General features: G+C 41.1%; 1 protein-coding gene across 1 annotated transcript in view; it reads left to right on the forward strand.

Annotated features, from left to right (window-relative positions):
- PPFIBP1 (PPFIA binding protein 1) overlaps positions 1–27,723 on the forward strand; it is a 174,080-nt gene that overhangs the window by 51,489 nt on the left and 94,868 nt on the right. The window contains exon 2 of the mRNA XM_050936387.1: positions 411–499. The gene's annotated coding sequence lies outside the window, so the exon portion shown is untranslated. The remainder of the gene's footprint in view (positions 1–410; positions 500–27,723) is intronic.

Genomic DNA, 27,723 nt, shown 5'->3' on the forward strand with positions numbered 1-27,723 from the left:
GCATTCTCAATTTCTGACCTGTGGGTCCCCAACTCCGTGATTTGCTCTCTCTAGACCCCTAAGATTAGAGGCAAGCCTTTTGCAAAGCACTTTGTCTTCTCCGCCTCACTGCTGTGTGCTTTTGATCATCTTGGCCAGTGGAGAGATGTATCAGGCCCATGGTGTAAAAAGAAATATTAGGAACTAATTTTATTAAGAATTATTAGGAATAAATACAATAACTCATTTCCAATCTGCATTTCTTGCGTTCTCTGCTCTTATTCTTGAATCTGTCTTTAATATTCACTTACATATGACACCCAGTGTTTCTTCTTATCCAGTAACATTTCTGATAGTTGTTTATGCTTAATAAGTTACCTCAAACTTTGTGCTGGTTAATAACTCAAGACTTGTTGTTGTTTGCATTTTAGTGTAAAAAGTTTATATGGATCAATTCGTTAATCAGCTGTATAGTCTGAAGAGCATCAGTAAAGATCAGCATTAAGTCTCCTTTTCCAGTGTGAGTAATCCCCCAGCCTACTGAATCATCCTCATTGTTGGCATCTTTAATGGCCATAGTCATCCTTGTTGCTTGTACATTATCCCCTCAAGGTGCTATTGAATGTTTCCCAAGTTAGGGAAAGTTTTACTGGATAAAATCCCTTTAATGAATTGTAAATTGATATATTCATTAGTAGTAATGTTGCCTCCTTTGATTTACAATATCTTTTGATTTTGGTATTGTTTAAGGGCCCTGATCCTCTAATTTATGCAAGTAAATCTTCCATTCAGGTCAGTAAAAGCTTTTTTTCCCCCCTGCTTTGAGGCAGTAGGACTGGGACCTTAATATGCAGACTGTTGTTATATCACTGTACTGTATATCATGTGGAAGACTTCCACATACATCCCCACAAACATTTTCTCTAAAATAATCACCAGAACTATTTTTCTGGTAGAAGCCTGGTTGGAAGACCATTTTATTAAGCAATACAATATTTGGGATTTTTTCCCCCTTGGTTTCAAGATCTATAAGTTTACATGTATCTGAATTTGATCACTTTTAGGCTAGACTCTGAATTTATCTAAATAACTGAGTACATGTCAGAGTTTGGTAGTCTTGATTTATCTACATTTTAAGGTACTGTATGCTGGATAGGATTTCATGTTTCTGAAACTAAAATGGCTCTTTATTAATAGAATTATTTACAGAGAGGCTGCAACTGCTGCTAATATTCCAGCCATGTGCACACAGACTGACTGCCTGGTATTCCCTCCAAACCCTTCCTTCCTACAACCTATGCTCCTCCTTCCAAGCTCCACACAGTGCTACAGTGTTCCTTTTAACAATTTTTGGTGATGGTGGTGGTGGTTGGTTTTTTTCGTGTGTGCAAGCACAGGTTACTAGAACAGAGCCCACCATGGGAACATGGCCTTTAATGTCAACTCATTGTGCCTTCTTAGGCTTCATATTTCTTCAAGTGTGCTGGTCTTCAACGCAGCCACCTACTTCTTGTTTGTGTTCTCACTGTTCTAGTCAATGGGAGCCATCAAGATTCTAAACCACCATTAATGGCCCACACTTCACATAGTTACAATAGGACCTCAGAGTTATACTTCATATTTCTAGCTTCAGATACAAGAATGATACATGCATACAAATGGGATGAACACTCAGTAGATTATAAGCTTTGTAATGATACCTTACAAGAGACCTTTTCCTAAAGCATATTCCAGGTATATCATATTCACATTCATATTTTCATAAAGATATGGAGTGCAGTGTTACACAGTATATATGTTACAACACAAAAAAATTAAGGTTGCCAATACACATCAGTAGCCTCAGTGAGTATTTTCCTTTTAGAAAACTATATACACCTACATATATACACACCAGTTGTGTGTAGATGTAGATACAGATAGATAGTACAGAAGTAGAAAAACCTTTATAGGAAACATAATGAGCAAACAAAACATACCATCCGAGCAACAGGACAGTATTAAATGCCACTGAGGGTGGTAATCAAAGAAGATCATAGTTTTCTTTTGATTCACCTCTAGATGCAGTGAGATATAAGGCCACATAAACACTTCTTCATTTTTTAAAATTAATTCTTTGTCTTACCCGGACAGACCCTGACAGAGATGTTGTGTTGTTAATAGTATGAATAAACTTAACCTCCAATTTGAAGGAATGAGGAAGAAGCAGAGATAAAGCCCTAACAATATTTGAAAGCATTGAACTCTTGCTGTCAATTCCATTCAAGCATGGAGGCAAAATTCCAGCACATCTGCATAAAGAAAACTCTTCTTGTTATATGGAATTGATATGTGCAAATGGAGCATAGTAAACTCATTGAGACTGGTAGTGTGGGACTGTTTTAAACATTCATTAAAGTGGATTGTTCGATTCTTTTCTTACTGATGGTTGGGGTGGTGGTGGTGGTGACGGAATCTAAAGGGTGGAGTTATTGGAGCATCATTTCCCCCCGCCCCTCTAACAAATGCTGTTGCTTGTAGAAGATTGTATGTTACTGGACTTCATAATGTAAAAATGTGTCTCACTTGTGATTCAGGCATTAGAAATGCTCTGTTTTGCATTCTGTTCACCCAAAACACTGACAGGGAGAAAGTACGTAAATGTTTAGCACACTGCCCTTTTAATCTAGCATCTGACCTCTCGGTTGCATCCAGTGAATAGTTTTTTCTTTTCCTTTCCAGTTATTTATTAAATTGGCCTCTCCAATGTTGGCAATCACTTCATATTCAGAAATTATGAATTCATCATCCCCAGAGCTTTTAAATATGATTTCCATTTCTTTGAGATGTTGTTTTTCTGTCTCCAAGATTTGAGATACTTTTTCATGTTTTATTTAGGTTAGCTTATTCTGCCAGCAGAAAGCCAATGGAGTGATATTTTTCTTTTCTTGGATGTATAATCCTATAAAGTTTATGTGGCTGGAATAATCTTTCTGAGCTGGCAAAAGATTATGCAATTTGTGTTAAAATGTCCCACTTTCTGAGTATCTCATTTAATTAGAAATACAGTTGCGTGTTTTGTGTTTTTCCTGTAAGTACCTTGAGGGAGAAAATGCATCATTTCATCGTCTAATAATACTACTTGGCACGTAGGTGGCACTTTGGCTCTTCAAAGAGCCATACGAACAAACATTAAGTAATCGTTACGGCAAAATGGTGTTGTAGTTAGTAATTATTATTCTCCCCATCTTACAGGTGGGAAACTGAACCAGAGTGGTTAAGTGACTTGCCCTAGGCCACGACATGGAGGGCAGAGCAGTCATTTTTCACAGTGAAATTAGAACTCTAGAGGGACTGGATCCCAGTTCTACGCTAAGACAGTACCATACCCTTTGCAAACTTTCTCTGCTAATGAACACTTTATTTAAAGAAAGCTAAGATTCATTTACATCAATAGTGAAAGAGGAGAGAGAAATATTCAGTCAGATACTGTGGGAGGATGTCTATCTTTTTTTAATTTTTAGATGATCTAGCCTAGCTTTAACCATTATTAATTATTTACTTGTATAATGACAAGTTTTGCAAGTTATGAAGAAATGGTCCTTGCTCCAAGGTCCCAAACTTACAATTGGATTCGTGTGGGCAGAGCCTTATTGACTGCATGAATCTGCTTGTTTGGATCCGATTACAGTAATCGGGGCAAAGTAGACAACCTATGAATGAGGGATGGGGCTTGAGATGTGACTAAAAGAAGAATGATCATACAGAGTGACCTCACCAAGTGGTGAAATAATGTCTTGTTTCATGAGATTATCACTTCAATAGTTTCTGAATCCAAGTGCTTAAGTGACTTCCACCACTGGTGTGACTTTCTTTAAAACATCATCAGCAAACATATGTTTCTTGAATGGTTCACCCTTAGCTCTGAAAGTTTATTATAGCTGGCATTATGGAGGGATGATTGCTGGATGTCCATGTCATAGCCAACTGTTCTTCTTTAGCAGTTAAAGTTTGACCCTTGTACCAAGTATTGAGAATATTTGAAAGAAAATGAGCTGGAGACAGTGCTTGTCCCATTCATTTTTTTTAATGCTTGTAATTTAACTCTGTCATTGCATATTTCTCTTTTTAAGATCTCACTCAGTTCCTTCCAAATTTCAGCAGTGACAGCAATAAAACAGCTATTTCCCTGCATTTTGTTCAAGGCTACAGAAACAGGCTTCAGGGTATTCAGCATGTGTTCAACATTTCTCTTAAGCCCAATGTTGAGAACTTTGGCTGTGACAGTGCCATCTATTTTTTCACGATTTTGTTCACAAACTGTCATCAGATTAGGCCAGTTCTTGATATAGTGCTCAAAACAGTCCACCACTGAGTTCCATTGCGCATCTTGTGGGAGAGTTTGCTTCGTTCCTCCCACTTTTTTCAGAGCAGCTGCTGCAGAGTGGTTGTTATGGAAGCATTTTGTAATTTCAACAACATTAGCATTTATTTCTGGAACCCTGAAGTATTTGGCTAGGAGGTGCATCAAATGAGCATTGCAACTGTATGTTGTTAGCTTGGGCCTCTCTTCTAAATAATGTCTTCCTAACTTGGATACATTTGCAGCATTGTCTGAAAATGATGGCGATGGTGATCTTGAAGGTGAGTAGTCTTCAGAATCCTGTATGTTGAGGATGGATTCTCCTAAACAAAATAAGTCAGTGCAGTTATTTAAATATTGCTGTCATACTACTCATTTAGTATTACTCATTGCATTCACTAACACTCAGTACTACTCTAAAGATGAAATTGTATAAGTAAGATCTGCCTATTTTAGCTTTTTTTTATCACAACTGCGTCTAAAATGATAGTACCGTAGAGTAACAACTATATTTTTTGCTCAAATGAATTCAAGAATAGTTCAGAAGGAAGACAGGCAGTCCTTAAGAAAGAAGTATGAAATAAAAAAGTTTACCAACCTGAAGATCCTGCATGTTCAGACGTGTTCCTTTCATCATCTTCAAAGCAGCTTCATCCTGAGAAGGAATACTTCTCATGATGTTGTTTCATTCGGGCAACCAGGCCTTGCATTTTTTTGTTGCATTATTTGCATTTTACACGCATGCCTGTCTTACCCACAGGTAGAGGAACTTCATTAAAATATTCCCAAACTGGGTCTCTTTTACAGCCGCCTGCCATTATAGGTTTTCCTTTCTAGTGAGAGAATGGTATGGTAGATCTCAAATCAATGAAGGCTACACTCAAAGACCTCAAGACTTCTGGGACTTCTGGAATATGCCGCTCAAACAGTTTCACTTTTGTTTCTGCTGTTTGTCCCTCCCTTCTCACGTTTATCTCTAGACTTCTCCTTGTCCAGATCTATTCCGCCCCCAACAATCTTCTATTCATTGAACTTTTTGAAACTTTGCACTTTTAGAGAGAGGTAAGGGATTGACTCTGTACACAAATTTGCAGAGGGACAATAGGGTTGAGATCTGTTATTTCTCACGTCTATATATTTATTTATTTAAAACATTTTTGCTGTTAACAAGCATGTTATCTCTGAAGACACAAATCCACAGTTTGTGAACTGCAAAACTAAGCATCTCTGATGGTATCTTCTAGACTGAGCACTGAGTCCCATTGGGTAGATAGAAAGATTAACCTAAATACTGGTAATCTATACAGAAGCCCCTGGAACCCCGTAAGATTGGGTCCCTAATCCATGAACTATTGGAACTCATTTACAAAAACTTTTCTTAAACATTATGACTATATTGTCTCATACTATAGAATTAGAATTTATAATCCCTTTTCCATGATGAGACATTATAGCTCAAAGATCTGTCTTAATTAAAACTATCTTTAGATAGTTTTTTCCCTCAAAAAGCATTTTATCAAAACAATCAGATTTAAATTAAAAAATCAGATTTATTTTAATTTATTTTAGAAAAATCATTGATTTTTATCCACCCTGTATGGTGTTTTGTTTATTGTTGATCTGATTGGCTGACACTTTTGTGTGTGTTTGGATGTGTGAGAAGGGGTGGCTAGTGGTTTATTAGCCTAAAGAAGTGTGTTTAATTTTACTAGAGTGTAGGAGAAATAAATTATTAGGGACTGGTGAACCAGTTTGGAGGGAAACCCACTCAACCCCTGCCTATTCCTTCCTCCCACTCCCTACTTTAAACTTTCTTCCATTTGTAAAGGTGAATTCAAAATGAACCGTTTTTGTGGTGTTTGGAAAATGTTCTTTTTATTTCTGGATTCCAGCTGGGACTAGAACTAGTAATGCTGGAAATACTAAGAGGAAGCTTGTTTTAATGAGGTCTCAACCCCATTGTTCAGACTCCTGAGATTCTTATACACTTCAGCTAAGCATCTCAACCTTTGGATACTTATAGAAAATGAACCTGAATTATGCACCTTGGGCACAATTCAACTCAGTGGGATTTTTTTTTTTTTCAGGTTTTCTCAGCTTGAATGGAAGTTTTTGGATCAGGCCCCTTTTGAGATTCTTATCAGTAGAACCAATCTTATAAATCAATGACTTTGGCTAATGATAAGCAGGGCATGCACTGGATTTATTGTTGCTTAATTATTTTGTGGTGCCCAAAAATAATCTAAGCACTTTACAGAACAGGTAATTCACTTCATAAAATTATTGAATTATGAAGTCCCTGATGGAGATTATTAGTGTGATTTACATGTCTATTGTAACTACTAGTTATGCTCAAAATATTAGTTGTGCTAAAAATAATTTCCCTGAAACAAAGACGACAAGTTTTATTTGGCTGTTTCACAAGGTTAAGGAAGATAATGGGAGAGCTGAATAATGTTGGAGCCAGGTAACTCTGTTGGGGATGGATATTTCATCTGCTCGGTGAAAAGGGGCTGTGGCAGAGAAGTGGAAATTGCACTGGGAATATCTTCATCTTGTTTTAAAAATTCTCAGTGGTGCTTCCCAAAAGGTTTTCAGAGTGGCTTGCACTGCTTATGTCTGGCCCACACTACTGCACTTGATGAACTTTTTCTGACAAGGGTCTTGCGTCACTAATTGGCCTTTCTGTGGGCATGCTCCGTATCCTGCACTGTTAGAGATGAAAACTGGGGGGGAGGGCTGTTTTCAGCTATCAGCTCTAACTGGAAATACAAAACCTTACCCACCCATTTTTGTTTGGAAGACTGAAATACTAGGCCATATCCAGTTGTCCATTCCACACCGAGTAGTGAGGGATGATGGGAGCTTTTTGTTTCTGAAGCTTTTATTTCTGCCTTTCAGGCAGGAAATATTGTCTTCTCTTAGAGAGGCTACACTTCCAGATGGGTTAGACAAATATTTTGCTTCCTCATTTTAAGAGAACACTATAAAGGGAATGTGTGTGTTAATTTTCAACTTTCCATTGTTTGTAATAGTGTATTATTTTATCCCCAAATTTTGTATGTGCATGCACACACACAAGCATGGTGGGAAGTGGGGGCGCAGGAATGGAGAGAAGCTCTCCCGTGCATGTGAATGGATCTACACAGGCATATCTGAGGGCCGAATTTGGCCCTTAGTCTTTGTTTGGCCAACACTGATTTCCCCTCTTCTTTTTTTTTTTTTTGTTCCTCTCTGCCATTTTGAATGGATCTGAAAGTATTATGGCTGTTTTGTTCAACTCCTATTACATTCTTCAACTTACTAGTGCCTTGTTACTCACAGCACCTTTATGTATCTGAATCACTGACAGATGTCAAAACAGCTCTGAGGATTGACATGTGGACTTCCTGAATCTGAAACCTTCTCCCCTCCAAACTTAAGAATTTTTGGTTCTGTGTGTGAACTGCTCATCTCTAGCCAAATGTAGTTTTAGGGTCAGCAGAGGAGCATAAAATAGTTGTAGGAGAGTCTATAAAACTAACGGTTAATGTTTGTATATTTAAAATTTCTCTGTGGTGCTGTGTGTATATTTTAACATATATAAATTAGCCATTAGCTTTATTATGGTCAGTGCCGGTGGCTCCACCTATAATTATGGTTGCACATCCCATTATTAGACCTTGGTTTTAATTGCTTATAACTTTTGCCAAACTTGAATCTTCCAATAAGAAAATTTCCAAAAAAAATTCAGCCTGAGTCAGACACCCAGCATGGAAAACTTCAGCAAAAATGGTTCAGGTGTTTCCAAGGACAAGTTTAAGATAAAATATGGTGCCCATGTTAATTAACTGTAAGAAATATTTTGAAAAGCACTAATGCATCCAGGCTCTGGAGCAGGGACTTGAAATTTGGCAGGGGCTGTGTCTTGCTGTGGAGGAGGAGCTTTTTTACTTTTACTGTGAAAATTCATCCACATTTGGCCACATTCCAAGCCTGTGAAAAATTGCAATTTGCAAATCTCAGTGGGAGCTTGTTAGTTTGGTTGCTAAACTGTCTGAGGCGTCCATCTCTTCTGTGTGCTTTAGCCCCACATGCCAACCAAACTGTGTGTATGCTGTCCCTACAAAGCAATCCAGAAGCTCCATCCTGCGGCCGGAGAGGTTAACAGGACCTTCCCTGGAATTGCTGCTCTTGGCTGCTATGTTGCTAGGCACCAGAACTGAGAGCAGGGAGACGCTGTCCTGTACTGTTAATATCCCACCTGCTGGTGGTCCCTAGGCACTATAGAGAACGGGGAAGCAGCCTGACTTGGTAGGGGTGGGAATTATGTGGGTAGATGGAGCGGGGACTGTAGCTGGTGGCAGGAAGCAGTAGGAGACAGGAGCTGATGAGGTAGACAGATATAGGGGAGGTGGATGGGAGCTGGGGATATGTGGGGGGGTGGGGTTGGATAGGAGCAGTGAGAGGGGAAGGTGATCTGGAGGCGTATATTGGCTCAGATGGGGAAGTGGATAGAAGCAGAGGGGAGGGTCAGGAGATGGAGGGCGGGGAACAGAAACAAATTTGAGTGGGACAGGGTAAGAAGGGTCTATAACCACCAAAGCATATGTCCCTCCAGAAGCTGGACTCAAACTCAAGAGTCCTGAGCATATTACTCTGCTATCAGCAAGAATCTGTAAATCCCACTGACAGTCATCCCTCTCTAGTCCATGTAATCAGCCTACTACTGCCACCAATTATTCTGTTAGCTTAGGTGGTAGAGGCCTGTGCTGTGGATTTAATGGTCCAAACCCCGTTGACGATCCAAGTTGGGGGTCAAATCAAATTTCCATCATGTAGAACCGTACTGTTTGTTTTTCGGTTTGTATGGTTTTTATAAGTTATAAAATTACATTACAAATATTTAAAATAACATTAAGGTTCCAAACTGGAGCATTCAAAGTTAGGAAATCCCAGCCTCCAGGCTCCCTGTATTACCTTAAGAGAGAGAGAGAGAGAGTGTGTGTGTGTGTTATGATAGTCTTTCATTCATATTGCATTCATCTCCTAAAATATTGTACAAATATGTTATCAGTAGAAGAACTGAAGTGAATGTAAAATAACTCCAGTATGTGTGTTATGTTACTGAACGACTAGAACAGGGTTTGGCAACTTTTCAGAAGTGGTGTGCCGAGTCTTCATTTATTCACTCTAATTTAAGATTCTATGTGCCGGTAATACATTTTAACGTTTTTATAAGGTCTCTTTCTATAAGTCTATATTATATAACTAAACTATTGTATGTAAAGTAAACAAGGTTTTCAAAATGTTTAAGAAGCATCATTTAAAATTAAATTAAAATGCTAATCTTACGCCGCCAGCCTGCTCAGCTTGCTGCCAGCCTGGGGTTCTGTTCACCTAGGCCGGTAGCGGGCTGAGCAGGACCTGCAGCCGGGACTCCAGACCTGGGTGCGGAGGTTTCAGGGGTCAGGGCAGAGGGCTGGGGTGGGGGAGGGGGTCAGGGCAGAAGGCTGGGTGTGTGGCGGTCAAGGGTCAGGGCAGAGGGCTGGAGGTGTATGGGGGGTTCAAGCATCAGGGCAAAGGGCTCGGTGTGTGTGTGGAGTGCACGGCAGAAGGCTGAGTGTGTTGGGGTAGGGGGTGTTCAGGGCAAAGGGCTGGGGTGTGGGGGGGTGCAGGGCAGAAGGCTGGGGGTTTGGGGGAGTTCAAAGGTCAGGGCAGAGAGCTGGGGGGGGAGAGGGACTGCAGGGCAGAAAGCTGGGGGGGGGTCAGGGCAGAGAGCTGGGGTGCTTGGCTCGTGGGGGTGCTCCCAGCCGCCTGCCCTGAGTGGCTCATGGCAGGAGGCTGGAAGGGATGTGCCCTGTTTCACCCCTGTCCCCAAGGTCCCGTTCCTACCTCTCTCTGTCTCCTCTACGGAGCTACCTGCACGCTGTTGCTCTTCCCCCTCCCCCTCACTAGGGCCATCAGCTGATTGGTGCAGGGATGGAGAGGGGATGGGGCAGGAAAGCACTACTCTGGGGGAAGAAGCGGGGGAGAGGGAAGCTTGGTTGCCGCAGAACCAAGCTTCTGCCTCCTGCCCCCTGCCCCCACAAGGGAGAGCGGTGGGCGGAGGGGGAGACTGAGTAGGGCTGGGGGCCAGGACTGCGGCAGGCGGCTGCGTGCTGCTCAAAATCTGCTCACGTGCCACAAGTTGCTGACCCCTGGACTAGAAGTACCATGACTGAGAGTATTGAATTGGATGTGCAAAACTCAAAGGTAGGAATGGATCTTTGTGCAAGAAATCACATCATCAGCTAGCGTCCGAGACAAACATTTGTAAAACAACTTATGAGCACCTTCCATTCTGATGGAGCCCAACATGCTTTACAAGCTGCATACCTTACACATACATGAATCCCTGGAGTGGAAGGTGCCAACCAACGAGAGCAGAATAATACTGGATAACAATGTGTTTGGGACTTTTTTTTTCTTCGCCAGCAGCACCAAAGCAAGCTCTTGCTCTTTGGAAAGGGTCATGGGATCTGTTAAGATCTACAGAGAGCAGCAGATAGGACCTCAGCTTTTTATGGCCTTGTCAATAAGATTTCCTGACAGCAAACTGCATGCTTCTCAATGCTATGTATATCAAGAGGATGAAAGGATGAGTTGATGCTGCCAAGATTTGAACCAGTGATTCCTAGGAACCTACATGTTTCCAGTCTGATGATTAAACCAATAACCCTTCCCTCTGACTTTAATCAGGCAGCTAATTAAGGTTTAGGAATTGGAAAAATGTTAAGGTGTGGACAATAAGATGTAAATGGTAACAGTGCTTTAAATAGCTATACAGATTCTCTTAAAACATACTTGTGAAACGGTAATTCAGACCAGGAACCCCTGTGAACGGACACTCTTCTAGCTGTAGAGTCTGCTTTTTTCCTAAACATAACAGGATTGAGCTAGTTCTGTCATGTGAGCATAAAGCAATAATATTGGTTAGAATTAGAGACGGGTCCCAACAGGAACCCTGGGTCTAAACCTCTTAAATTTCCCAACTTCCTTGGGGGTGTGGTGGGGGAATTCAGATCTGGGTCCTATCTAAAATCAAATGTTATGGCTCAAGTGTGTATCACCTTTTTAAAGCGATATGTACTCATGTCATGGTATAATTCCCCACTCTGAACCTTAGCGTCCAAAAGATGGGGTACCAGCATGAATTCCTCTAAGCTCAATTACCAGCTTAGAACCTGTAGCGCTGCCACCAACCAGGAATTCCAGTGCCTGGTACACTCTGGTCCCCCCAAAACCTTGCCAGGGGACCCCCAAGACCCAGACCCTCTGGATCTTAACACAAGGAAAGTAAACCCTTTCCCTCACCATTGCCTCTCCCAGGCTTCCCCTCCCTGGGTTACCCTGGAAGATCACTGTGATTCAAACTCCTTGAATCTTAAACAGAGAGGAAAATTCACCTCCTTCCCTCCTTGTCTCTCCCCTTCCCAGAGTCTCCCTGAGAGAGAAAGTAATCCTAACACAGAGAGAAATTAACCTCTCTCCCCCCGTCCCTCCTTTCTCCCCACCAATTCCCTGGTGGATCCAGACCCAGTCCCCTGGGGTCTCACCAGAATAAAAAAAACAGTCAGGTTCTTAAACAAGAAAAGCTTTTAATTAAAGAAAGAAAAAACAGTAAAAATTATCTTTGTAAATTTAAAATGGAATAGGTACAGGGTCTTTCAGTTATAGACACTGGGAATACCCTCCCAGCCTAAGTATACAAGTACAAATTAAAATCCTTTCAGCAAAATACAAATTTTAACTCCTTCCAGCCAAATACACATTTGCAAATAAAGAAAACAAACATAAGCCTAACTCACCTTATCTACCTAGTACTTACTACTCTGAGCACATAAGAGCCTGTATTAGAGAGATTGGAGAGAAGCCTGGTTGCACGTCTGGTCCCTCTGAGCCCCCAGAGTGAACAACAATCAAAAACTAACAGCGCACACAAAAACTTCCCTCCCTCAAGATTTGAAAGTATCCTGTCCCCTGATTGGTCCTCTGGTCAGGTGACAGCCAGGCTTACTGAACTTGTTAACCCTTTACAGGCAAAAGAGATATGAAGTACTTCTGTTCTATTAACTCTTACTTATCTGTTTATGACAACTCACTAATAGGATGTTTAAAAATAAGAATAGATTTTGTTCAAAAGTTCATCTCTCAAAATTAAAGAACCCCCTGAAGTCTTTCATTCAGCCTTTGGAGGTTAGCCAGTATTGTGCAAACTGCGTCCAAGCATTTTCAGGAACATAGCACATTTCAAAATCATGGTATTAAGATAATTGGCTTTGAGACAAAGGGAGGGGAACATTAATTGGCTATATGCTATCCATCAGAAATGCTTTTAGCTCTTTTTTCATCCAATATATAAATGTCATGATTTACATCCCCAGGGTCTTGTGTCGAATTTTTAGCAGAACCAGTACATTTTCTCTCCAACAGAATAAATGCCATATATAGTTACAAGCACCACTTTTCATTTAGACACCAAGAATAGTGCACACACAAACTTTGTGACTACATGAAAGTAGCAAGGTGAAATAGTACCTTTTTATTGTCCTATAAATGAAATAAAATTCTACTGAGTCTATTGGTGGTTGGTAAATATTTTACCTTAAGACCATACTTTTTAAAATTAAACCTACCTAACCGGAACACTGTAAAAACTGTCATTCCCTCCTCCCGCTTTTTTAAAGGGAGGGGTTGGAATATAGGCCCTGATTCTCCGCTGCTTTGTACCTTGCGCCACCATTTATACCTGTGCAAAGTGTGTGTACAATGCTACCAAATCAGAATGGTAGCATTTCACATTCACTTTGCACAACTATTCAAAGGTGCAAGGTGATGAAAAGTCAGGCCCATGTAAACTAGAGCTCCATTTATCTGAATAGACTGAGGGCCAGGGACTTTATTCTGTTAAATGTGGAACTTTTTATTGCAAATTATATGCATGTCTTGTCAGGCTGTTCAACCCAGTATTAGATAATGGGGATTTTAGAATAAGTGGGTTCAGATAAATGAGAGTCTAACATACATTTGGATTTTATTCTGTTTAAAGGTAGTGACATACATTTCCACTTTGAGTTACTGAACTGCTGTTTTGGGGAAGTTGACTTGCTAGATGTCTGCATTATTTAAATAGGATGTTAAAGTAGCTGTAATCTGCTCTCTTTAAGTAGTGTTGTTTCTGCGGGATCACAGCGAGTTGCACATTAAGACAAGATGTGGAATTTTTGGGGAGAAGTATTTTTCACTGTGGAAGGTAAAAATAAGAAGGGCTGCTGCAGATTCTGCAAACAGCAATAGCTACTGCATAGCTTATATGTTAAGTTTTGAAAATACCTTCCTCACGGAAAAATCCAGACAAGATAAATCATCCTAGGGGGTGACCAAGAGGCTGGAATTTCCATCTAGCAAGGATGCCGTGCACATTTTCCTCTCCCACATCCTTAACTGCTGATTATTTAAGCAATGTTGGTCATAACACAGGACACTTCATGAGGATCCATGGCTGGTTGGCCAGTTTTGCCAGGGGCCATTAATGATTTACTGGAACTAATTAGTCCTTTAGCTCCATGCTAGTGAATTGGTTCTGTACTCATTCAGAGGTAAGAGTGCCACCTGCCAGATCACCATCACCATGTCCTGGGGCAGGGTAGGGAAGTGTCTTAGCTACATACTGACCCAGGACAACCCAGCTCACTTTGCGATTCTGTACCATGTGGCAGTAAGGCAGCAAGCAGAATGTCTTTCTAGAAGATATGCTCTAGTAGTTGAAACACAAGTTACTGGACTAGAAACAGGGTGAGCTCCTATGGCCTGTGCTATGCAGGAAATCATAATGGCTCCCTCTGACCTCGAATCTGTAAAGGATGAATTTCCTTAGAAATATCTAATGCCAGAGAGGTTGAGGGTTTTAACCAGAGGCTAAACCCCCCTCTTCTCCCTCGCCCCCACCTCTGGTTATTTCTGTATCCACGAGGAGTGATCTGTATCACAGATGAGTATGTTAAATTTACCTATAGTGGTTTGGGACAACACCTGGCTAAACATAGGGTTTGTCTTCACTGCAGAGTTAACTCGAACTATAACTGGAGTATTGCTCCCAACTTGAGTCCCATCCGCATGCAAAAATGCCTAATTTCCTACGAAAAATGAGACAGAAGAGAATCAAAAGTGAAATAGAAGGTAGGGGGGAAAAGAAGGGTAAAGAAAAGGTTCTTTTAAAATATTATGCAATGGAGTGTTCAGATTACTATTGTTGCCTGCTGTGAGGGTTGCATACAGGTAACTACAGCTTAGACAAGCAGCAGGGGATGACTGATTCAGCCAGAGGAGGCTGCCTTTGGCTCTCTGATAAAGCCAGTTCTGTTGTTATCTCTGTGTAAAAATGGTCTGAATGGCAACCCATCTGTCCACATTGGTTTTAAGTGGTACTAGAGATCACCATGGTATGTAACTGAACACAAACAGACCACACTTGGGATGCAGGGGGTCTTTTCCCATCCAGTCATTTTGGGTCAGAGAAGGATAACTGTGTATGTAGAAACAAGGAGTTCTTGTGACACTTTAGAGACTATTTATTTGGGCATAAGATTTCATGGGCTAAAACCCATGTAGAGTACACTCTTGATTTATCCCAATAGCATGGGGGACATGGATTTTATCTGGATAATCGGCAGTTCAGATAATTCAGAGTGCAGGAGACATTCAGCAGCAGAGTGGCCTCCCCCCCAGCTGGGGGCTTGTTGACCACCTCCTGATCAGGGGTCTCTGTTGTGCCCCGCCAGGACCGCAGCCTCCCCTCCCACCCTTGCACCTGGAGGGATCAGGTATTACTGCCCCTGTGGCAGCGCAGGAGCCCTCTGTAGTTCTGTTGTCCTGATCCCGCTCATTCACCTCTGCAGGGCTGCAGAGGGCTCCCTGTACTGGCGCAGGAGCCATTCAGTAGCAGGGTGGCCTTCCCCAGGGCCCAGGGCTCGTTGTCATTCTCCTCCTCCTCCTCCACAGTCTGGGCGGGGGCGGGTGTGTCTCTGGTCTGTTATCGGATCCTGGGATCGGGGGTGTCTCTGCTCTATTATCGGATGCTGTGCATTATCTGTATTCCTTCCTTGTCCCCCAGTATGAGATGCATGTTGCAGAGGGCAGGTATCTCATGCTGGTGAACAAAGAAGGGATTTGGATTACAAAGTTTTGGATAAAAAGGAGTACCCGATAGGATTCCCGCCCCCACAATAGCACAAAACTGAAAGAAGGCTTTTTGGCAACTTATATTGGAGTGTATGTAATATACCAATTAGGTAGAACAAGTTGTTATTGGTGGAAGACAGAAAGATGGCCCAGTGGCTAGAGTGGTAAGCTGGGACTTGGGAGATCCAGATTCTGTTCCCTACTTTACCTCGGATTTCCTGTGTGACCTTGGTCAAGTCACTGAGTGTCTCTGTACTTAGTTTTCTATCTGTAAAATAGAGATAATATTTCTCTGTCTCTGTTTTTGTGAGGATATATATGTTAAATATTGTATGGAATTCAGATACGATGGTAATGGGAGCAAGATAAATACCTAAGATGAATAGATATGGTGGGGAACCCATCATTTACCTTTACTGTAGAAAGCACCGTGGGCGTAAGCGACAAATATTAATATACATGGTGTATTGGACTCTGAGCTGTCCCTTTCAGGCCTTTAAATTTACCTGATTACTTATCAATGTCTATTAATTTCTACCGCCAAGAAGTAGTTAAGTTTAGAGACTTGTATTATTTAAAAAAAATGTACATAATTTACAATATGGTACAACAGCCATAGCGTACTTCATAATCCAAGCTATGGTGGACCTATATGCAGCTGAGAAAATATTTATTATCCGTAAATATACGGCAGCTTTGCTGGTGCTCCTGCTGCTTTGCTTGCATAAAATAGAAGCATGTGGAGTAATGTGACTGTCACTGTGCATTTGCAGATGGTATTTTGGAATCAGTAAAACCAAAGTGATGTAAAAGGTCACACACACTCTGCGCATTACAAGCTTGTTGGCCCGCAGCCCTGCTACCTTGTTGTGACCCTATCAGATCCCACAAACTAAGTAGCATTAGTCTGGGTCAAGACTTGAATGAGACTTTTCTGCTGCAGAGACATAGGATACACCTTTGCACTTCCCAATATGTCTGTGCATCTGTGTCCCTGTCCTGTTGCGTACCTTTTATATTTTTGCACATAATGCCCCGACAAAACAGCAGTACATACCTACTTACTGTACCTATTCTTAAATTGAAATCATAGTTACACTTGATAGATACTACAGTATCACTATATTATTGGCTGAGCTAACAACTTTTGAACCCTGTAACCATTCAGTTTCCAAAATTTCTGGGAATGTTCTAGGCATCAATAGCCAAACTTCTATTGAATTTTGGGAAAACTGGAAAGCTAAAAGGAGGGGGATGTGTGAAGCCTCTACTAGCTGTTTAGGTCAGCTTAGGCAAGATACAGTGTGCAGTCCCTTTCCCCACAGTTTATAAGGTGCCAATCAACATAATATCTAGGCATGGGTGGAGTGTCCTATCCACACAAAGTACAAATGGAAACCATTGATGAAAATGGCCTTGGCAATATAATTTTAAAATATCCCACAGTGCAAGTCAAGTATTTCAGCCAGCAATTCAGGATAGAGCTATATTGAACAATGGTGAGGATGAACTCTAGAGAATAATTTCAGTCTTGGAGGAGATGTGATGCATTGGCTAGGGCACTGAACTTGGCTCAGGAGACCTGTGTTCTCTTTCCAAATCTGACATTGATTTGCTAAATGATGATGGACAGCTAATTTAACCTTCTCGGTGCTTCAGTTTCCCGATCTGTAAACAGGGTGAATAATGCTCACTCACCTTAGCAGAGCACTCAGAGAAGTGTGGATGAAGAGTGTTGAATAGATATTAATTTCATTTACTAAGATTTGGATCCATTAACAGTGAATTTGTCCCTTTGGGTATGTTTACATTGCAATAAAAAACCTGCAGCACAGTTGCGGCTGGCAGGGGTCAGCTGACTTGGACTCATGGATCTCCGGCTGCAGGGCTATAAAATTGCAGGATCTCAGAGCTTGGTCTCCAGCCCTAGCCCAAATGTCTGCACTGCAATTTTATAGCCCCGTGAGCCTGAGTCAGCTGACTTGGGCTCTGAGACTCGGTGCTGTGGGGTTTTGTTGCAGTATAGACACACCCTAAGTACCTTCATCCTATGGAAAAAGGAATAATTATTGCGTGACGGTTTTCCTCCAGCTGGAGCCATGTGGCTATGTTATCTCAGTGTTGGTTATAGACCTGAAAAAGGCTTCTGTTCTAGGAAGAGAATTTGATCTGGCCTCTCTTTCAAGTGCTCAAGCTAACTGTTTTAGTGCTGGAGTTTTGTCTTTAACTGCAGCTCTCCTCCTAGTATACTGGAGAACTGTGACGTTTCCCGGAGTACAATCTGGACTGTTGAATAGGTGTCCCCTCAATATTCCAGCCTGGGGTGCCTTTTACACTACTTCACTCTGAGAGCAACCACTCCTGGTCTGCTCTCACACAGCCTCTAGCACAGGGATCGGCAACCTTTGGCATGTGGACCGCCAGGTAAGCACCCTGGCGAACCGGGCTGGTTTGTTTACCTGCCACATCCACAAGTTTGGCTGATTTAAGGCTCTCGCTGGCCGCGGTTTGCCGCTCCAGGCCAATAGGGGCTGTGGGAGGCAGCGTGGGCTGAGGGACGTGCTGGTCACTGTGTGCCAAAGGTTGCCGATCCCTGCTCTAGCATGTAAATTACTCCCAGCTGTATAATATGAGTGCTCTAGCCAGCCACTCCTGAATTATATCACAGAGCAGAGCAACACTAGCAAATTCCCAGTCCCAGAACTTATCCCCAGAAATGTGCCCAGTACCGTCCTGGACTATAGAAAGTCATAGAAACTACACAAATCTTGTTATCTCAAATGGAGTTTCCCAAACACTTCAGTCCAAACACACACCGGTTTATATAAAGCAATAAAACAAGTTTGTTAACTACAGAAAGATAGATGTTAAGTGATTACAAGAACAGTAATGAGGCATAAAGGTCGGAACTGATTACAAAGAAATAAAAGGCAAAACACAGACTAATACCTAACTTAAGATAAGTGAATTCAAAGCAAAATGTTTCTCTCACCACATGCTCTTGCAGTCTTAATGGTTGGATGCCTTTCAACCAGGTCCCCTCCCCCAGTCCAATCCTCCTTTCCTTGTCCTTCAGGCTTTGTGGATGATGTGTGCAGAAAGAAAGGAAGAAGAGATGTTTTGGGTCCTCTGTTCTCACTTTTTATAGTTTTTTTTTCCTCTTTGAAAATCATCTCCAGCTGAAGTTCAGGAGACAAAAATTCTGTTTGCATGGGAACCTCCAGCTGTTCCATTGCCAAGATGTAAATTTCTCACTTGCACCCTTCTCCCTGCCAAAGACTGGCCGCTTAACCAGATGGTATTCTGTTTGATTATGCTGACTCCTGGCTGAGGTGTTGGCTAACCTTTTGTCTCTGGGGAACTGGTTTGAAGCTGTTTCCTCAGACTTGAAAACATGTTTTATACAGTAGAATTTTATAACTTTTATGTACAGGCTGCTATGAATGTTTTACCAGGACAATAATGTTCAGTGGATTATGAGTTTTCAAGTGATACCTCTAGGGATGTAAATATCATTTTTTTAAAAAAGAAAATGTTTAAACTATTACAATTTTACTGGTTAAATGTTTAAGCATTAGGTTCTGCTGCTGCCCCATGCAACTGGGATCCCGGCATCTGGGGTGCAGGGTGGGGTAGCTAGGACCCATGGTGCAAGGGGAGGGCAGCAGCTGGGACCCATGTGGGGGAAGGCAGCGGCAGCTGGGACCCATGGCAGAGTTTAAATGTTAACCAGAATACCTTACTCATAAGACTGATACTTATTGATTGATGGTTAACCGGTTAATATTTTACATACCTAGATACCTCGCAAGACATACTTTGTACAAAATTTATCATAGTCTTGTAAAAAGGGCAAACATAAGGGTACAGACTGTCACAAGACCATACAGTGTTGTGTGCTTTCCCAAGGTGTCCATGCAAAGAATGCTTCAGCATCTCTGGCTAGGAGAGAGCATTGCTGGTAGCCACTTCTGGTTCACCAGTTTTTAACAAGCAAGGCCTTCCCTACTTGTCACACTAGGTTAGTGTCGTTGCCTGAAAATAGCTTGTAACTGCACGTACTTCTCTGTTTTATTCTGTTACACCTTGTGGTGAATGTAAATGATGCCCTAACCCATCTGTCCTTCCCCTGCACAGTGACATCCCGTTCCCTCCTTGGCGACTTTAGCTTTCCCCTCCTGGCTCCTCTATTTCTTGGAACTTTAGATCCTCGGTCCCTTCCCAACTGGTTCACAAGTTAGAGATCTTGCTTGATGGTAGATAATTGTGAACTCCCAGCATGTGCAGCCCTCGAGGCCAGCTTCACCACAGGTCACCTCAGGAGCAGGGAGTAAACCGAAGTCTTAAAAGCTTCCAGAGAGCCACCAGCCACTTCCTTGCTCTCATGAGGTTGCTGCATGCACCTGCAAGAATCTGTTGGAATGCGATAGCTATTTGGCAACTTTCCCTGCTCCATGTTCCCCTTGCAGGCTAATGAAGGGGTTAGAGGCAGCTCTGGCAGCCCTCATTCTCCCTGGCAGCAGCAGTGTTGACATTCTGAAGACACCCAGTATTCTGCAAGGATAAGAACTACCATCGGTGCTGGAACTGGGGGTGCTGCCACACGCCCTGGCTTGAAGGGGCTTCCATTCTGTGCAGGGTTTACAGTTTGGTTCAATGACTCTCAGCACTTCCACTACACAAATTGTTCCAGAACCCCTGAGAACTACATCAGGGATGTAAATGAATCTGGAAGGCAGTGGAATGAGTATGCCAAAGCATCACGAGGAAATATATTGCACCAAGATTATTCCTGTTACAAACTGAAAATGGTAGAAAATGTAGAAATAAGAATATTTTTGAGACTGATGCCATTCTGATTGGTTTATATGAGACATTTCTGGGGAATGAATTTCCTCTAGTCTACATAAACCCTCTACATTGCTTGAGCCATCTCCCGCCATTATAGTCAGTGTTGTTTTAGCAAAGGCTTTCTTTCCAGCTAAGAAAATGGACTGCTTTCTCCTGGGCCATGACACTATGTGCTGTTCCTCCCTCATAAGCCCTTCTGGAGAAAGCTTCTAGTGGCACTAGTGTTGCACCTGCCCACATCCATACCTTGCCTTTCAGAAAGAATATCTCAGTGACACAGAGCTTTTTGCTGATGGAGTGAATTAAAGAGTCAGCATGTAGTAAAAATAATACTCAAAAATAATACTCAATACTTGTGTAGTGCTTTTCACCTAGGATTTGCAAGCACTGCTAACAGTCTCACAGCACACCTGTGATGGAGGGAGGTATTTATCCTCATGGTATCAGAACATGAAGAAGTAAGCAACTTCTTGGTTCTGTGGCAGAATTGGGCATATAGTCCGGCAGTCCTGACTTGCATCTCCCTGATTTTCCCAGTGCGTGTGGTGGGGGGTGGAAGGCTTGGGAAATCCCTTTCCATTCATTCCTTTAAACAAGAGAATCTGTCTCACACTGAAAGGAAGTGTGACTCAGCAGATAGGTATCCTGAGTTATAGTACAATGCCCTAGGTTCTGGTCCTAGCTCCATCACTGGCCTTCTGAGTGAACAAGGGCAACCAACGTGTGCTCTAAGAGGACGGTAGTTTTATTATCTTTTGTGACTTCAAAAGGGAAGGTTCTCTCAAGTGCTGCCACACTGGTGCTTGTGTGGGAAGAGTCATTATTGCAGTGTAGTAAACATTTAAAATTCAGAGTTCAACAAGCAAGTTTCCTTATCATAATTTTATTTGAATCATATTAAAGCAGGTTTTGCACAAGCCTAAAAATCAAAACAAATATGTCCGAAATGCTGCAGAATCTCACGCTGTTTTAGTGATACCCGATCCCCATATTTAGAAAATTTGTTTGATATTTAAGTAGTTCAGTCTTGCCAATTTCTTTTTCTAGTTTTTCTCTTTAGATTACAATAATTTAATGCAAGCAAAAGATGGTTAATTCTGCTGCTTTCCTCCGAAGTTTTTAATTAGTTGATCATGCTGATTCAGATTTTGTAATCTCTGCAAAATACTGCACATAATATGCTGCTTGTTTCTTACAGCATCATACTTTTTTCTGAAGCAAATTTAGAGAATTATATTTAAACCCCACCAACTAGAAGCACAAAGACAAATGTCAAGAATGCTAACTTGTACTTTCTCTGAAAGCTACTTAAGATGATCTCATTTAAAAAAGGCAAATTTTGTCTGCAAGTCAAATAATGTAACAGATGATATTTCATTAAAATTACTGTATGAAGACTTACTGCACTTTTAAGTTATGAAACTTCTGCAAGAAACAGAAATTTGCTAATTGGAACTCTTAAGAAGGATTTTAAAAAAACCCACAAAAAACTCTGGTTCAGAAATAGAAAGTTCAATACCCTGGCACTTACTATTATGTGGTGAGCTCCCTTTCATTGTTTCTTCTACTGGGCAAAGTGATGACATTTTGTAAAGGGTATCTATTGCCAGACCTAGATACAAAGAAGATGAACTTTAGAGTTTGAACTCCATGTTTAGAAAATCTGTAAAAACAATTACCACAATTGAGATTTATTTCCAAGTACACTACAAAAATGTGCAAGGCTGGGAACCTGTTTTCTCTGCAGCTTCCTCTGTTAACTGCTGTGTGGATGGTGAACGAACGGTGCATAACATCTGCTACATTTTTTAACTGAGTTGGGCCCCGAATACAGGAGTCGGGCTTCTCCGAGAGAGACTTTGACTTTAAGAAGTGCAAGCCCAGGAGTTGAGATCAAAAGAGAACTTGCGGTGTAATGTCTATAAAATTTGGAATAGTTCTCATGAAAAACGTTTTCTTGTTCCATTTTAGAAAGGCACTGGCTGCATAGTAGTTTAGAGGAGTAGCTGATAAATGCCAGTGGTACACAAGCCAGTGTATAATTTATACAAAGATCTTGCTACTCAGTGTTTAATATTTTTTTATTAATATTTTGCTCTCCTATTATATTGTAAGTACCCCAATGTTGAGAAAATAAGGAAAACCAAACTTTTTTTTTTTTTACAGTACTCAAGAGGTGCTCCATAGTTTACTTTTTAATTAAAAGCCTATTGTACTGAGAGAGACTATATCCTTAATGGAATGTGTTACTTAAATACCAAAACCCACATTTTTTTGAGGGGCCAAATTGTTTTATAAGGCTCTGATCAGGCTCTCTGTTCCAGGCAGCCTAATCCCTGTATCCTTGTGAATCCCCACTGATGTTCCATATTGTGTCTGGAATCTGCCCCACAAATTGGATTGCAGCATCAGGGCATGAATTTTTGTGGGAGTGTAGTGAGTTGACTATGTATAAATACTGGTTTTTATGAATGTAAGTTCTGTAGTTAATTGCATAAGTAAATAATTGCGCATGCAGCACTCGACGCATACAGCTTTGAAAGTTTGTCCGTGAGAATTTCTTACATTAGTGAATTTTTCTAGTTTTAAAAATGAATATTTGTTCTGTAAGGCCAGACGGTGATGTTGATTAGGGAAAAGCCCTAATGTAGATGCAGTTATACTGGCATAAAGATGCTTTTGCTGGTATAACTTATTTTGTTTGCTGACCTGATATAAACTGTACCGGCAGAAGCTGCATCTAGATTTGGAGGATTTTGCTAGTATAGCTTTGCCGGTATAGCCTTATTGGTAAAACTTCTAAGTGTAGGTTAGATTCTGCCACTCATATGTTCATTGAGCACTACCATAAGCCATGAATAGTCCCACTGATGTCAGTGTTAGTGTAAGCTGTCTCTATGATAGCCTATTTAGTATCACTGATACTTATATCACTGTAAATTACTGTAGAGTTATAATTTGGAAAGGTGCACAAATGCTAAAATGCATAAAGACTTTTTTCCTATTGAAATGTCAGAATATAAAATAGCAATTTCTCTTTGCTGGACAGAAACTCTAGTTTAATGCATAATACACTGAAAGTAAATATAAATGCATTTGCTGGTGCAGGTAAATTTTTTGTATGTTTGACTCACTTTCCCCTTTAGTATGACTAGAATTTCATACTGTGGGGTCATAGCATGACTAGTGTCTTCTGGGAACCTAGAATAGAATTTATAAGATGCTTTTTTTCCATGTGGCGGGCTGGGTGGGAGGGAAGAGCACGTTGTAACTTTAGGCATGGAAACAAAATCCACAGTGCTTTTAAACTAAATATAAACGTCACTGAAAACAATTATTCTCTTTTTAATCTGCGTCCTGAAGCAGCCCTGGAGTCAGCCTTGACAAAAGAAATTTCAGTGGGAGAAAGCCGTAAGGGAGAAGGGAAAAATCTTTTTACAAATGTATTATTTGTTCAGTGAGAGTCCACATCTTAATGACTTGCCTTAAATAGTGCCTGAGGGTGAGCCACATTTCTCTGGTCTAACTTCACTGCCTTCAGCTACACCCACGACGAGGTTTAGCCCAAGATGTTTAAGTGATTAGTTGGAAAGTCAAGACTGTTCTTTCCTTTAACTGCAGCATACAGGCAGGACACCTTCCCTACCTTGCTTGGACAACAGGCCCTTACTGTAACCTGGAGGAGCCTCTGTTCTGGTTGAGAATCAGATTCTGTCTTTCAGTTTCTCTGCCAAAACTGCCAGCCAGCATGGTGCCAGTTATGACACTCTTTATGACGAAGTGGGCAGATGCTACCAATTCATTTCACATTGGTCACTGAGTCCATCAGAGCCTTAATGATGTAATCAGATACACATGAGTGGCCCCTTGCGCCCCTGGGGAGTCCTGCTCACTTCCACGGGGCTTTGTGGCAGTGGATCTGTAAATCTATGCAGAACCCCATTCAGGTCGACGATAGGACTGCTTACATACTTAAAGTTAAGGCCATGTTTAAATTCTTTGCTGTCTTGGAACTTGTACACGCACTTCCATTTGATCTCTGGACACCAAAAATACTGTTGCTAAAAGCGTCATAATAAAGAGCTCTGTCTCCAAGTGGAAATCTCGTCACAAGACTGATTTAGCTACAAGGACAATTGGGGAGGCGAGACACTTTCCAAAGTTTGCTTATTTCAGCCTTGGAGATACAGTCTGACAAGAGCTGGTAGGTAGGAAAATGTTGACATATCAGTGAAATGCAGGGACAACCTGTGAAAATATGTTTTGTTTTCTGTTCAGCTATGCTTTTGATAAATCTCTATGTCCCTGAAGGGTTTTTTTTTAAATACAAATTTGTTTATTCACAGCAGAGCAGATATACTTAAACTCTCCAATTCTTTCATCAGACAGAATACAGCATCATGTCTGCTATTTCTTTCTGTTCCCTTTGTGATAGGGCCTTTCAGAGGTCCAGAGAGGCCCGGGCCACTACCAGCTTTTGAGGCCCGTAGCCAAAATAAAAATAAAAAATGACGACACATGATCTAATCTTGTGCCCTCAGAACCAATGTATTTTTATTAAAATTTATGAACATTTTAACTCTTTTCTATGACAATATATCAGTTAACAAAAAAATTGTCTTTTATCAAATCACATCTCTTATTTGTTTAAATTTGCAGATATAAGCTGAGAGTGTGTGTCACATTTTGGTCTGATAAGGATGCGCATAAAAACAAGTTGTTAATTTTTTGGCATTTGATAAGTTTCACAAGTGTCTAAATTTGAGGATCCCCTTTGAGCTTGAGGCCCAGGCCAGATGGCCCTCCTGCCCCCCCCCATCCCCTCCGGTTGCCCTGATGATAGACACTTTACAATACAAGTAAAAGTTTTCAGAAGTGACTAGTGATTTCGGGTGCCTCAAGCTTGTTTTAAAGAGGCCTGATTTTCAGAAGTCAATGGCTTAGCACTTTCTGCAGTGTGGGCTCCTTTAACACCTCAAATTGAACTGGTTGGGGAAACTTCTTGTTCCACGAACAATTTAGACAAATTAAGTTTTTTTTTTATTTTCATCTAAAATGTTATACAATTTTTTTGAAATTATTTTTGAAAATATTTTGATTTTTCAGCAACTTAAAATAAAAAAAATTCATCCAGTTGATAAAAAAAATGGTATTTCTGGCTTTTTTAAAAGTTACCCATTAAGTTGACATTTTGGCATTTGTTTAATGACAATTTAAACAAATTAATAGAAAATGGAATGTTTGCTTTTTGACGACAAAGCCATGTTAGAAACACCATGTGAATGGTGGCAGCTGTAGCCTAGTGAATCTGGCATCCATATGTTCATTGACAGCTTCGCGTGTATATATTACATTTTATTTTTATGCAGCTTTGCTTCTAAAGACCAGACATGTTTCCCCTGAAAATCTACCACCCATAAGAGTAAGATTTAAGACATAAAGACCAGGATTGTCTTTCACTGCCATGACTTCCAGCATAGCTCTTTCTCTCTTTTGCAAAGTTGCAAACAGAAAGACGTCACTTGAAATGTTAATCGACTTCAGTCATAAGGCTGGTTGATTTGTTTGTTATGAAATTACAGTGTAAAAATGCCCACAAATGTGCCTGTCTTGATCTGTTTAAGAATGCCCCTCCCTCAGGCTATGTTAGCATCTGTCCCAGTTTCTGCCGTGCATTCCAAATGGGAGAGAGTCAAATTTTTTTTTCCTCATTTCCCTCAATGCTTTGGCCAAACTAACAAACCACGGAACGTAGTGGCTACCTCTGCAATAGCTCACAGTATCCTAAAAGGCACCACCAAGAGCTTGAAGTTGCTGTTGTCTTTTGGGACTTCAAATTTGAAAGCGTCTTTCAAAATAAATCCAAATTTTGAAGATAGGAACAATCTCTTGTTGAGATCCAGAATAGCAGGTTCAAGGGTGTGTCTCATACACTGCACAACAACACTTGTCTGTATTTGGCCTGCAAACCATTGAAATGAGCCAATTGTCACTGCTGAATCACCTAAATCCCCTAGAATCCCCCACCCTGACAACTGTGCCAGGGAAATTCCCTCTGAGGGCAGGAGAACGTGTGATGTTTCCCTTTCCCCTTCCATGTGGCCTTTGGGAAAGCCACTGTGGGGAGAAGCCAACCAAAGAGTGAAGCCAGCAGAGCAACAGCAGCTTAAATAGGGACTTGATGATGATGCTGAAGTCATTAGAGATTTTTTTTCCAGTTTTATTTGGACAATCTGTCCCTTGTGTTGAAGCACCCTTGCCAGCTCCACTCATAATAAGCGGAAATTGACTTGTTTTAAGCGGACTTGGCTTATTCTTTCTGCGGGTTTTTTGTTGGCTTGTTTTGGGCTTGTCCCAGTTTTAAAGTAGCTTGTTGCGGTTTTTTTTTTTGTTTTTTTTTAGTTTCCCGCCGGAGAGCTTGATTGGCTCCTGACCCCAGGCCATGCCAATCAGATGATAAAATGTTTTGAACTGTAATTGGCTGCTGGTGGCACACTCACTTTGGCTGTTTGCTCCAACACTTTCCTGCCTCCTCAGTTGCCCTGTCCCTCACCCCATCATCATTCTATTTACCTTATCGCCTCCCAAATAAAGCTCACCTCAAAAAAAAAAAATTGTGGCGCTTACATGACATTTGTCACCATCATATTGTTCACTCTGCTTCTACGTTATACCTCTTTCTGCTCCCCTATGTCTGTCCTGTCTAGTGACGCTGTAAGCTCTTCAGGGCAGGGACTGTACGTTTGTACAGTGGTCAACACAATGGGGCCTTGATCTCGGTGGGTCCCTAGGTGCTACCATAGTAAACTGATTAATAACAACAACGTATTCAGGCCAACTAGCTTTTTATTTGAGTTCTTCTGCATTAACCCACAGAACTCCTACTGCCATTTTTATTCCCTCAGCTATCCCAGATTCCAAGTCTACATGTCATCAAAGAGAATATAAAATTTCCCACCTTGTGCAAGTTCAGTGTACACAGATAATTGCTCTGCCATAGACATATCGGTAGATCTATCAGTGAACACAGTAATAAACTCTTCTGCTTGTTTCCGGGCCATAGAGTTTTCCCCCAGTCTGCTAGATATACCAACATCTGTTCTAAATGACCTGTGAGATTTTCATTGGGGAAAAAAAGTTTAACAACTGTTAAGTAGGGGACAGATTTGGTGTTTGCCAGCAATAAGCCTAAAGCTCTGTGATCTGTATTTACCAGATGTGCAAGTATATCAAAAGGGACAGTAGAAACGTTTGTTAAAAATTATACTTAGTATAGTTGTGGCTTTCATTTTGCCAGACCCATAATGATAGATGTGAAAGAGAGCTTTAAAATAGCCTTCAGAATGAGA

Source organism: Gopherus flavomarginatus, chromosome 1, assembly GCF_025201925.1.
Source record: "Gopherus flavomarginatus isolate rGopFla2 chromosome 1, rGopFla2.mat.asm, whole genome shotgun sequence".
In the NCBI taxonomy this organism is placed as follows: Eukaryota; Metazoa; Chordata; order Testudines; family Testudinidae; genus Gopherus; species Gopherus flavomarginatus.